At 45.3% G+C, this 13,610-nt stretch overlaps 1 pseudogene; it reads right to left on the reverse strand.

Annotated features, from left to right (window-relative positions):
- Nucleotides 1-6,685: 6,685 nt before the first annotated feature.
- Nucleotides 6,686-13,029, reverse strand: LOC123458699 (annotated as a pseudogene).
- Nucleotides 13,030-13,610: the final 581 nt, after the last annotated feature.

Genomic DNA, 13,610 nt, shown 5'->3' on the forward strand with positions numbered 1-13,610 from the left:
GTATCTCAGTGGTACAAGGACTCACCTAGCATGTGTGAGGACCTTGGTTCATCTTTGGCACCACACACACACAAAAAAAAATTAAAAGAATAATAAAGTCGGGCTGGAGGGATGGCTTAATAGTTAAGGCACTTGCCTGCAAAGCCAAAGGACCCAGGTTCAATTACCCAGGATCCATGTTAGCTAGATGCACAAGGGGGCACACGCATCTGGTGTTCGTTTGCAGTGCCGGGAGGATCTGGCGTGCTCATTCTCTCTCTCTCCTTCTTTCTCTGTCAAATAAATAAATAAATAAATAAATAAATAAATAGAATAATAAAGCATACCACAGAACGCTTCTGATTCACCACAGTGACCTAGGGTGTCTTGGCACACAGGTTGTGAACAACATATCTATGATGTAGTATTTGTGGGATTTGGGGAGGGTTTTTTTGGCGGGGAGGAACAGGTATCACTGTTGCCCAATCTGACCCAGAATTCACTCTGTTGCCCAGATTAGCCTTGAACTCCTTGTACCCAGCCTCCTTAGTGCTGGGATTAAAGGTGTGATCCACCACAGCTTTGCTAAACCCCATCTTTTGAGAAGTTCACTGATCTTTAAGCTTACATGTCTTTTTTTTCTATTTATTTATTTATTATTACTGTTTTTTGGTTTTGCGAGGTAGGATTTCACTCTGGCCCAGGCTGACCTGGAATTCACTATGTAGTCTCACGGTGGCCTTGAACTCACAGTGATTCTCCTACCTCTGCCTCCAGAGTGCTGGGATTAAAGGCGTGCACCATGAAGCCCAGCTATTACTATTTTTTTTTATTTTTAATTTTTGGTTTTTCGAGGTAGAGGCTCACTCTAGCCCAGGCTGACCTGGAATTCGGTAGGTAGTCTCAGGGTGGCCTTGAATCACGGCGACACTCCTACCTCTGCCTCTCAAGTGCTGGGATCAAAGACATGGAACACCACACCCTGCTGGATCTTACCTTCTTTCCAACGCTTCTGCCATATTCGCTGAGCCTTGGTGGGTGTGGCAAACATATCTCAATTGGTGTGCAGCACTTAATCTCAGCACTTGGACGAGTCTCAAATGTCCCAAGTAGTTACCACCATTTACAAAATAAATAAATAAATAAATAAATAAATAAATAAATAAATAAATAAGCTTCTTTGACTGGAAATGAGAGCAGCACTAATCTATGGACATATACATAAAGGTTTAGAGGGCAATAAGATGGGCATAACATATCCATTTAGCCAAACAACAGTATGGCCCCCTCGAGGGCCCATAACTTTCCCAGTTATCAGCTCTGACTTGGTTTTCAGTACCAGGCATGAATTCCCTCCTGCAGAATGGGCCTCACATCCGATCAGATAACAGTTGCTTACCCCCATGCTAGCCACAGGCACTGTCGCACAGGTGGGCAGGTCTTGTGTGGCTGGCCTGTCCTGTACCTGACAGGGTCCACGGTTGGTTGACACGGTTGATGACTATTCTCCCCAGCGCCTGCACAGCACTTTCCAGCATGGTGACCGCTAGTTTGCAGGGGGGAGGTTCTAGCTCTGCTCCTTCCTGATCTTTCAGTGTCCTACAACTGACACATGTGGTGACAGAAGAGTCACCCCTGTTTTTTTCTTTCTTTTGTTTGTTTTTTTGAGGTAGGATGCACTCTAGCCCAGGCTGACCTGGAATTCATTCTGTAGTCCCATGCTGGCCTCGAACTCACAATGATCCTCCTACTTCTGCATCCTCAGTGCCACTACACCTAACTCCTTTTTAAAAATTTTTCATTTATTTATTATTTATTTGAAAGAGAGAGAAGAGTTGCCCCAGGGCCTCTAGCCACTGCAAACAAACTCCAGATGCATGCGCCACCTCCTACATCTGGCTTATGTGGGTACTGGGGAATTGAACCTGGATTCTTAGGCTTCACAGGAAAGTGCCTTAACCACTAAGCCATCTCTCCAGCCCACTGAGTAACTCTTTTTGAAAATAATAATTTATTTACAAGCAGAGAGAGTGAGAGAATGAGGATGGGCATGCCAGGGCCTCCGGCTGCTGCAATAAAGCGAACTCCAGATGCATGTTCTGCTCTGCACCTTACTCATTGCGGGCACTGGAGAATCAAACGTGAGCCATCCACAAACAAGTGCCTTTAAGTGCTGAGCCATCTCTCTGGCCCCACATCACCTCTTTTTAATTAATTTATTTAAAATATAGTTTATTTATTTACTTGAGAGAGGGAGGCTAATATATATATGTAGAGAGATAGAGAGAGACACAGAGAGAGAATGGGTGTGCCAGGGCCTCCAGCCACTGCAAATGAACTCCAGATAGATGTGCCACCTTGTACATTTGGTTTGTGTGTATTATGGGGTATCAAACCTGGGTCCTTTGGCTTTGCAGTCAAGCACCTTAACTGCTAAGCCATCTCCCCAGCCTCCCATGTCAAGTCTTGACATTATTTGAGGTCTCCCAGAAGCTTACATCATTTCTGGAAATGTCAGTTAGATATTCATCTCTCTTCTTGTTTCAGCGGGACTTGGGATTTCTGCCTTGTAAGGAGCACAGCTCAGGACTGACTGCGGTCACGAATCTCCCTCCTTTTCTCCTTCAACACCCAAACTTTAGATGGGTGTTTGCATTTTAGGTTTTATATGAAGGACTTTAATTATTGCTTTGGTTGTCAGACTTCTCATTGTATCTCAGAGTTTGTTCTTTTTTTCCCTCCTTCCTTTCTTTTTTGCTTTCTTGTTTTTTGAGGTAGCATCTCGCTTTAGCCCGGGCTGACGTGAAATTCACTATGTAGTCTCAGGCTGGCCTTGAACTCACAGCAATCCTCCTACCTCTGCCTCCTGAATGCTGGGATTAAAGACATGTAATAACATCTTTATATGAGGTGTGTAGGAAAATAAAGATCACATAATCTGTACATGATGGTACATGCCTGTAATCTTAGCAACTGAGAAGCTGAGGCAGGAGGATTATGAGTCCACAACTAGTCTAGGCTATATAGAGATGCCCTTTCTCAAAAATGGTGGGGGGAGCAGGGAAGATGGTGCGGTCAGTAGCTGAGTTCAATTCCAAGCACCCATGTAAATAGTCAGTTATAGCTGCACACACCTGTCGCTCCAGCACCAAGGAGGAAGAGATAGGATGGTCGCTGGAGCCTCCTGGTTGCCAATCCAATTGAACAACCATGCAAGCTCCAGGGTCTCAGGCAAATCCTGTCTCAAGGAAGTAAGAGGGAAGAGTCACATAGGAGGACTCCTCATGTCTTCCTCTGTCTTCTGCATGCGTGCACTGTGCATCTGTATACACACGCCACACATACTGCCCACACATATCACAATGCAACACACAGTAAAGGAAAAAGGACTACAGTTCCCAGCCTCCGTTGAAGTATGCTTTATGGCCAACAGGATGCCAGCAGCAGCAGAATGAGGAAAATCCTGGAACCCTTAGACAGCAAGGTGGCCTATTTGCTGCTTCTTCTTGGCTGAACACGAGTGTTTCCATCTTTGGCTGGAGGGGTAATGCCTTGGGAATGAGTCAGTGGTGAGCTGGAAAGGAACTTGAGTCCTGGAAACTTCAGGGAGCAGGGCCAGGACCTTATCTCTGGCCTGGAAGTTTCACATAGTTCATTTATGTCACTGAGAAGTAAATGTCTTTCTTAATAGGCCAGTGCTATTTTGGGTTTTCTGTCACTCAAAGCTTGAATCTAGTTCTAGCTAATATGTCCCATTAAATTTCATCTTGATGGATGTGGCCCATCACCTTGTGCCTCGGGGTCCCGATGTCATCATTTCCCGTCTCTCCTATCCCATCCAGCTCTCTGTCATCTGTTAACGAGATCAGTGTGCCACCTGTGCCTTCATCTAAAGCATTAATAAAGCTGGCACTGGAAGGCTGTGCCTACAGCCTCCAGCCCGCTCCAGAGATCTCGCTAACATAGGGTCTAGCCACCTTGCTTTTGGACACAGGATAAGTTGTGGGGAATACCCTGGGAAGTGCCAGCCATGGATCAGTGGCTCTCAAGTTTTCTGCCTACCAGGATCTGTCAAAGAGCCTCATTTGCTAATACTGACAGATCTGTACCTTGAAAATCACCTTAGTTGGATGGTAAAGTACCAAGGAGAAAGGACATTAAAAAGTAGTGGCTCTGGCTGGGCATAGTGGCACACGCCTCTAATCCCAGAACTTGGGAGACAGAGGTAGGAGGATTGCCGTGAGTTCGAGGCCACCTTGAGACTCCATAATGAATTCCAGGTCAGCCTGGGCTAGAGTGAGACCCTACTTCAAAAAAACCAAACCAAAAAAAGGTGCCACCGCGCCTGGCTCAGTTTTTGTTTTTAAGAAGCCCACACAGTGTGATTGAGCTCACTGCTGTCTTCTTGCCTCCGCCTCCTGAATGCTGGGATAACAGGCAACCACCACGCTTGGCCCGTGTTTTATTTTTTAATTATTATTTTTTGGTGTTTGTGGGTATGCATGTACCACGTGGAGGTCAGAGGATAGACAGCTTGCGTATGGGTCCTCCACCAGCCCTGCCTGGATTGAGGGTCTCTAGTCCACTCTGCTAGAGAATTCTCTTGTCTCTGCCTCCCTCTGAGCTATGGCACCAGGCTTTTATGTGGGTGCTGGGGACCTGCATAGGATACCCAACTTGCAGGGCAAGTGCTTCCTCCATTGGGCCATCTCCCCAGCCTGTTTATTTATTATTTATTTATTTTGTCCCTGAGACAGTGTCTTGCTATATGGCCCAGGATGGCCTTGAACTCATAATACTGCCTCAGCTGCCACCATACCTGACCTGCCACTGCTGTTTATCCCAGGCTGACCTGGAATTCTCTATGTAGTCTCAGGATGGCTGCAGACTCACTGTGATCTTCTTACCTCTGCCCCCTAAGTACTGGGATTAAAGGCATGCGCCTCCACGCCTGGCGAAATCAATAATTTCTGAAGCAAGGGCCCTTCTGCTCACTGAGGATGAAGACCTGAGCTTCAAGTTCACAGTCATGCAGGTAACATGCTGGATGGTCTGCTTCTCTTCCTGTATGGCCTGACAAAAGGTAACTTTTCCTTGCCTCTCTTTCTTTTCTATCTCTTTCCCTCTCTCTTCCAATCTTCTCGCTTCACTTCCTGGTTTAAACAAGTTCTCTGTAAGCCATTGTTTTATCTATTGTCTTTCTTTTAGCAAGATATTTATTCCAGGTTAGTTCTTTTATGCAGCACTTTCCCCCTTCAATAGACTTGTGATAGCCACATCTTTAAGAAATATTTTATTTATTTATTTATTTCAGGGAGAAAAGAAAGAGGCAGATATATAGCCATTACAAATGAACCTCAGGTGTGTGTGCCACCTTATGCATCTGCTTACATGGGTGCTGGAGAATAGAACCTGGGTCCTTAGGCTTTGCAGGCCTTAACCAATAAGCCATCTCTCCAGCCTTGATAACCAAGTTTTTTGTTTTTTTGTTTGTTTGTTTGTTTTTTGTTTTCAGAGGTAAGGTCTCAGTCTAGATCAGGCTGACCTGGAATTCACTCTGTATTCTCAGGGTGGCCTCGAACTCATACAATCCTCCCACCTCTGCCTCCCGAGTGCTGGGATTGAAGGCGTGTGCCACCACACATAGCTCCCAAATCTTTTTTTAATATATTTTATATTTATTTACTTATTAGAAAGATAGATAGATGAGAGAGAGAGAATGGGCACACCAGGGCCCCCAGCCACTGCAAACAAACCCCAGACAGACGTGCCACCATGTGAACCTGGCTTATGTGGGAATTGAACCTGGGTCCTTAGACTTCGCAGGCAAGTGCCTCAACCAGTAAGCCGCCTCTCCAGCCTGATAATTACATCTTTTAAATCTGTAAATAATGTTATCAAGATAATCTTAATCTTTGAAATTATATTTTACAATCCACCCTGAATATCAAGGCTACAAGAATGACAACATTTCCTATATCTAAATTTTTTTTATATAAGAAAGAAAAATTTAAAAAAACCACATATGATTGGCTAAAGACTAAGTTACACAAACAGCCACAAACAAAATACCCATATTATTGGCATTACTTTAATCCAATTATGATTTCAGTAGTCACCTCCATTGACTGGAGCCCGGGGTGAGAGTCCTGAGGGCCGGTCGTCGAAGCTGGTCGGCAGCCAGCGTCTCCTCTCTGCACCGCCCGCTGCCACTTGCGGGTCGCCCCACCTGTACCGCGTGTCCTTTAACAATCCCGCCGCGCAAACGTCTCTCTAGTAGGCAGGTAACCGGGAAGAACAGCAAACGCTAAGCAAGACAGCCTCTCTGTCTGTGGAATGCGATTATTTCCCTCGTGCCCAAATTATTTAGCATAAGAAAGGGGAAAATGATTTCTTTTTAAAAACATTTTTATTTATTTATTTACTGGACAGTAAGAGAGAGAAAGAGAAAGAGAGAGGCTGACAGAGGAAGAGAATGGGCACACCATGGCCTCCAGACACATGTGCCACCTTGTGCATCTGGCTTACATGCTTCCTGGGGAATTGAACCTGGCTTCTAAGGCAAGCTCCTTAACTGCTAAGCCATCTCTCCAGCCCAATTCTCTTTCTTCTTTCCTTCCTTCCCCCCCCCCCTTTTTTTTTAAAATGATCTCTAAACACACAGGCTGAGTTTGCTGGGTCAGATGAACTGTGAGCATTTCTATGCCTACTTCCAGGCATCGCGACCTGACATTTCCCTGATACGGTTTCCAGATCCAAGTCCTTACACTCGGCTCTGCAAGCGCTTCTCCAAGGCGACAACAGGGTAGAACTGAGCCCCTGCCGGAAGCCATTTCATTGCAGCTGCTCTGTTTTCATTTGGAGTTCTTTGAGCTCATCCTCTGTGACAGGAAGGGAATCCTCACCACTTTCAGGATATTCCTGCCCTCCCATCTCTTCTCCCACAGTGGCAAGAGCAAGACCATTCTGAAGACGGCTTTCTTTCCCATTTCCCTTTGGTTCAGATGTGTGGTTGCCTTCCAAATCCTCCAGCTTGTCACAGTCTTTGTTCCCTGAGAAGTTTCCATTCCAGTAGTCCTTCGACCTTTGCAAACATGTGTCTTTATTTATTTATTACAGAGAGACAGGGAGGGAGGGAGGGAGGGAGGGAGGAAGAGAGAGAGAATGAATATGGGTGTGCCAGGGCCTCTAGCCACTGCAAATGAACTCCAGATGCATGTGTCACCATACGTGGATTCTGGGGAGTCGATCCTAGGTCCTGAGGTTTTGCAGGCAAATCTCTTAACTGCTCAACCATCTCTCCAGCCCAAGCAAGTACCTTTAATCACTGAGCCATTTCCCTCCTCATCCCTCCAGTTGTCCTTTAGAGTCTAAAGGACCTCATTCTTCCTGACTGTGGTTCAATGGGTCAGCTTGGTCAGATGAGAGGAGCTGATCTCAACTGCAGGAGCCATGCTCTAAAGACTCTTTGGGAGAGCTTAAAACTGTGCCACCAGCCAGTATCACTGGTTTGGTAACAGCAATGGGATTGGTAAAAGCTGATTTCCTGATCCCAGGGAAGGGATCCTGATTTGTGGTACATTCTCTTATCCATGCACTGGGCCTGGAAAGAGGTGGCACAGGCTTGGGAACCAGATTCTTACAGACAGTGGGACCATGGCTGAGACTACATTGCAGTTAGCATCATGAGACCCCAAGGCGATTGCTGTAGAGAAGTCAGCCACAGGATCTCCCTTTAAACTTTTCTGGGGACTTGCATCTTGGAGGGCTGCTTGGCACTAGCTGGGGTTTCCCACCCTCCACCAGGGGTTGTATGCCTGTTTTTGTTTGCCAGCTTCTGGGTTCAAAGAAGGAAAGCTTTGGGCCAGGCATGATGGAGCATTAGTTACAGCTCTCAGGAGGCAGAGATAGGAGGAGTGCTGTGAGTTCAAGGCCAGCCTCAGACTACATACTGAATTCCAGGTCACTCTGGGTAAAAGCGAGACCCTACTTAAAAAAAAAAAAAAAAAAAAGGAAACTGTTCCACTTCATGCTACTACTCTCTTTCCCCCCACTCCCCCTCCTCCTTTTTTAAGGTCCCTCATCTCTGTAGATGGCTTTTCCTGAATAGCACAGCCTTCCCAGGAGTGGACGCGTCCATTGCAGTGTGATGGTTCCTGGGCTACCTCCTGTCGCTGGCTTACGCCACCATGACCTGGGAAGCGCCATGCCAGCCAGATAGGTTCCCTGTGATTCCAGCACACGTTCCCTTAGAGACACTAGCGCCTATGGAATCAGGGCGCAACAGGGACAGTTGGTGCCAGGAATCTCCCTTAGTCCATAGAGGTCCATTTTCTTTTAAAGACCATAGGAGGGCCTGGAGAGATGGCTTAGTGGTCAAAGTACTTTCCTGTAAAGCCCAAGGACTGAGGCTTGATTCCCCAGTACCCACATAAGCCAGATGCACAAGGTGGCACATGCATCTGGAGTTTGCAGTGGCTAGAGGCCCTGGGACACCCATTCCTTCTCTCTCTCTCTGTCACTAACATAAATAAATACAAATACTTTTGAAAAGCCATCAGAGGAATTACATTGACAATACTTACTCCAAATATACCTTTTCCACAGGATAGATACTCTCTCTGTTTTTCAAAGGTGGTTGTAGGAGACTTAGCTGACTGTAGGGCTGAGAAATTTAGCCAAGCAGGAACAAAGTCATGCTGCAATACCCGGTGACTTTGAGGGCACCCTGAGACGGCATAGTGAATTCCAGGTCAGCCTGGGCTAGAGTGAGACCCTACCTTAAATAAATAAATAAATAAAAATTTAAAAGCTAAGGGCTAAACTTCCTGACTTTCTTCAGAGAAAACAAGTGTATTATAAAGACAGCCTATGACCTGGCTGGGAAGGATACTTTGTAAAGCTTAGAAAACTTGGCAGAATGTGTTCGGCTCACTAGTTAAATTAAGTGGTGAATGAGTTTTAGGTAATGAGCAAGGAATCACAAGGGGAGTGTCAAAGGGGCTGCAAGTGAGGAAGGACCTGGAAATCAGGCCCTGACTGCTTTTCTGATACATAACCCTCATGTTGTAAAAGTAACTCCTATTTAGAGCTTTCATTAACATTTTTAAACTTCAGAACAAGGATTGCTGGAAAATGATTTCAAAATAACTGTGTTATTGAGATGGTTCTAGAAGTAACTTTGATGAAACACTGTACATTTAAAGTACATTCTTGAAATGTTTGTGAAGTCAACCCAAGTCTCCCTTGGAAAGTAAACTCACATTTATCAAATTTCCCAGCAAGGGAAATATTCAAAATATCTAAGGAAAAGGTGACAACTTCAGAATCTATGAAATGGCTGCTGGATGCTAAATATTAAATTCCGAAAGAAATGCTTATTATTATTTGTTTTTTTGCAAGGAGAGAGTGGGAGAGAGTGTGTGTGTTGGGGGGGGGAATGGGTACATCACGGCCCCCAGCCACTATGAACAAACTCCAGATGCATGTAGCAATTTATGCAACTGGCTTTACGTGGATACTGGGGAATCAAACCTGGGTCATTAAGTTCTGCAGGCAAGCGCCTTAACTACTGAGCCATCTCTCCAGCTCTGCTTATGTATTTATTTTTTGTTTATTTTTATTTATTTATTTATTTGAGAGTGACAGACAGGCAGAGAGAAAGAGGCAGATAGATAGAGAATGGGCACTCCAGGGCCTCCAGCCACTGCAAATGAGCTCCAGATGTATGTGCCACCTTGTGCATCTGGCTTATGAGGGTCCTGGGGAATCTAGCCTGAAATTGGGGTCCTTAGGCTTCACAGGCAAGCGCTTGACCACTAAGCCATTTCTCCAGCCCTTATGTATTTAATTTGATATTATATATATGATCAATATGTGGACAGATATAAGACACTATACATTTCTGGAGAAGTAAAGGGAATTACTGACTATAGATGAGTTTTCATATTATATTGTTCGCATTTTCCATATTAAGAATGTGGGTTTATTTCATTCCCAAATCAATAATCATGTTTGAAAAAAAGATATTCATGTCTGTATTTTCTTTTAAAGTACAAGGCAATCTTGTAGTCTTGGTATGATAGCTCTTACACTGAAAAATCTATTTTTAGGGCTAGGAATATAGTTGGTAGGATGTTCACCTACAATGTATGGGGCTGTTGGTTCCTTCCCTAGCACTGAAGAAAATAATCCGGGCATGGTGGCGCACGCCTTTAATCCCAGCACTTGGGAGGCAGAGGTAAGAGGAGTGCTGTGAGTTCAAGGCCTCCCTGAGACCACCTTGTGAATTCTAGGTTAGCCTGGGCTAGAGCGAGACCCTACCTTGAAAAACCAAAGAAATAAACAACTTTGAAAAAGAAATTACTAACTGGTCCACCAGAGGGCAGTATTTGATAAAGGTTTGATAATATACGTTGTCATTCATAGAAATTGCATATGCTCCGTTTGTTTACAAGGGCATTGGCGGAAGTGTTTCCTTGCATTTACACACCCACAAAAAGGGAAGCCGGGCATGCCTGGTTTCTGCAGGAGGGAAATCGTTCTGACAGCAGCATATCCCGAATTGGAAAGGGTGTGTTTGTTCTATTGTTTTTTAAGATGAAAGAAGCAATCCAAGGAACTCAGCCGACAGTCCCGGATCGATCCTATTGGCTACTTAAAAAGAGTTTGGTAGTTTTAACTCAAACTCCAGCGCACTGTTTGCCCTGCCTGGGAAATCATCCAAATTTGGTTGCATTCCACATGCTAGAAAAAGCTCAGAGCCAGAGCTTCCTGCGGTTTGCGGGAGGTTGTACAGCAGCCCAGGCACAGGGAAGACTCCTCCACGCAGCTGCCCTGCAGCCCGATGGCCACGGGCGGTGGGCGCGGTGTCAGGCCCGCGCCGGAGAGGTCCGCTAGTCAACGAGGTTGTTTTCACGGCGCTACTTAGCTTGTATTTCCTGCATTTACAGTTACAGCACAACTAAAGAAACACACAGGCCGCGGAAATGGCTAAGCAGGTATCATAAGCATGAGGGCCCAGAGAGAAGGTCCGAGATTTCCCAAATGCCATTCCCAGCACCCATATAAAAAGTTAGGCATGGCCACACATGCCTCTAACCCCAGATCTGCATGGGGATGGAGACTAGAGAATCTCTGGGGCCTACTGACCGCAAACCTGCACCCTCGGGTTGCGAGAAAGACTCTGTCTTAAGGAAATGCCGATGAGAGACAGAAAAGGCTCCAGACATTCTCCTCTCACCTTCACATGCTTGGACACAGAGTATAATTATCTGCACACGTATACATGCATGTGTCACACACATCACACACAAACACACATTTAAAAAGAAACACAGGTAAGTGGTAAACAATACAAGCTGATCGTCATTTAACACATCTGGATCCACCTCCAGATATAACTACTAGTGATGATTTCTTATATATAATTCAGAAAATCTGCAGGTAGAAATATGGTCATATAGGCCCACGTATGTCCTGTGCAGATTTTATATAAGTGGAAACACATGCGGATGTCAGCGTATCATGGGGATTATTTGTGTGCAATGATGCACCTTGGAAATATTCCTGTGTCATTGTTTAGCTCTTTTCCATTTTGCTCTTTCGCCTTGCTTCAGTGTCATGCGAGTTCTATTAGCACAGTGGTTAATAACCATTCTGAGAATGTCAGGCTTCTCCTGCAAGTGGGAGAAGGAAGGAGGTTATTATTTCACTAGAAAATTTGATTTGCTCCCATCCAAAACACAGGAACTGTCAAGAGCATAATGGATCTTATTTATTATTTTCAAGCCTCAAATGCTTGAATTTCATTGCAAATTATTGCATATTTTGGTCTATGAGGTGACTTTCTAAAAAAAATTATTTATTTATTTGAGAGCAAGAGAGACAGAGGCAGATAGAGAGAGAATGAGTGCACCAGATCCCCCAGCCAACACCAATGGATTCTGCCTAACGTGGGTACTGGGGAATTGAACCTGGGTTCTTAGCCTTTGCAGGCAAGTGTCACCAGCCCTGAATAATAATTATTAGATTGAATGGATTAATAGAGACCTGGGAGATCAGTAAAACACGCTTCAAGGTGTGCTTTGTGAGTCCAGAGATGATTGGCAACTGAGTAGAGAAGAGCTGCCCTAAGTGTGGGCAGTATCACCCACCAGCTGAGGCGGGGATGAAGCAGAAGTGCATCTGGCTTTATGTGGGTGCTGGGGACTCGAACCCAGGTTTTGCAGACAAGTGCCTTAATTGATGATCCATCTGCCCATCCTTCCCCAACCCCTCCCCCTCGCCGAGTTGGTTTTTCAAGTTTTAGAGCAGTGCTTGGCTAGGAGAACAATATGACAGGTCTGAGCAAAGGCTGTAGGCATTTTCTAACAGCAATGACCAATAATGGGTGTCCAACGAGTAGACGTGTGTAGAGGAGAGCTGCGCAGTGTTCAGATCCCGGGAGCTCTCATTTTCATGCTTTGGAGACAGAGAGCCAAGTCAGAGTTTGTGAGGGAAGGTTCGATGGGAAATGACTGTGTTAAACAAGCCCGGGACATAAGTACTTAGGGAGAGAGGAGACAGCCCCGTGAGTCTCTCATGATACTGAGTTTACGGTGCACTAGGGACTTCTCATTAGTGCTTTCTAATAAAATTCAGGGTGCTCTCACAGAATAGGGATGCATGAGAAAAATGTTAACAAAGCAAAAAGGAAAAGACAAAGATCTTGGGTAAACTTCTTAGCCTGTTAGTCTAGAAACCTGATGGAATTGGATGCTAGCTGTGTTACCAGGCAACACTGCTATGGTGAGAATGACCTGTGATTGGTCAGTTACATATGGACTGGAGGGAGCCTGAATGAATGGGCTTCTGGAATGCAATGACTTTTCACAGGACACTGCCCTGCTGAGGCCAAGGAGCTATGGGCTTTGGGACCATTTCAGAGTTGGCTATTGACAAGCTGTGTGCCCGGGAGCCAACTGATCTTCCTTCATGTCCTGAACTCTCACCCTGGTAGACACTTAGAACCAGTCCCTGGTCTGTTGGGACAACGCTGTGGCCCGCCATTTCCTCCTGCTTTTCTGTGCGATGCTTCTTGGATTCTGGAAAATCTCCTAGCACAGCCCATGGCTGCTTGTGTGGACAGGATGGGAACAGAGTATTGAAGTTATTGGTATGATGCGGGCCTGAGACCAGTCAACCAAACAAAACCCACTGATTTCTTTTCTTCTTATTCATTCAAGAGGATATTCTGGTGAGGTGGGACAGCTTTGTCCTTGGTTGAGCACATGAGCCAGCCTAAGTCCTTGGCAACTAGCATAGCCTGTGCCGGTCATGCAACAGAGGATGCTCAGTCAGTAACTGCTGCATAACTGATATTAATAAATGTTTGATTATGTTACTGTAAGTACTGTATGAGTTGCCAGTGCAAATACATCTCAGCCTCTTCCTTTTCCTCAAGGAATTCACATTTGCCTGACAGAAACTCCTTAGCATGTTGTCACAGTGAGTGAAGGGGGCAGGGTCAATGGAAGGCCCTCCAGGCTGACCTTATTATCTGGGATAGCAGAAGTCAACTTTCTATTAGGGGCCATTCTATAGAGTGTACATTGTTACCTCTCTACAAGCTAATGTATACGTGTACAGAC

The sequence above is a fragment of the Jaculus jaculus genome, chromosome 2 (genome assembly GCF_020740685.1).
Source record: "Jaculus jaculus isolate mJacJac1 chromosome 2, mJacJac1.mat.Y.cur, whole genome shotgun sequence".
Lineage (NCBI taxonomy): Eukaryota > Metazoa > Chordata > Mammalia > Rodentia > Dipodidae > Jaculus > Jaculus jaculus.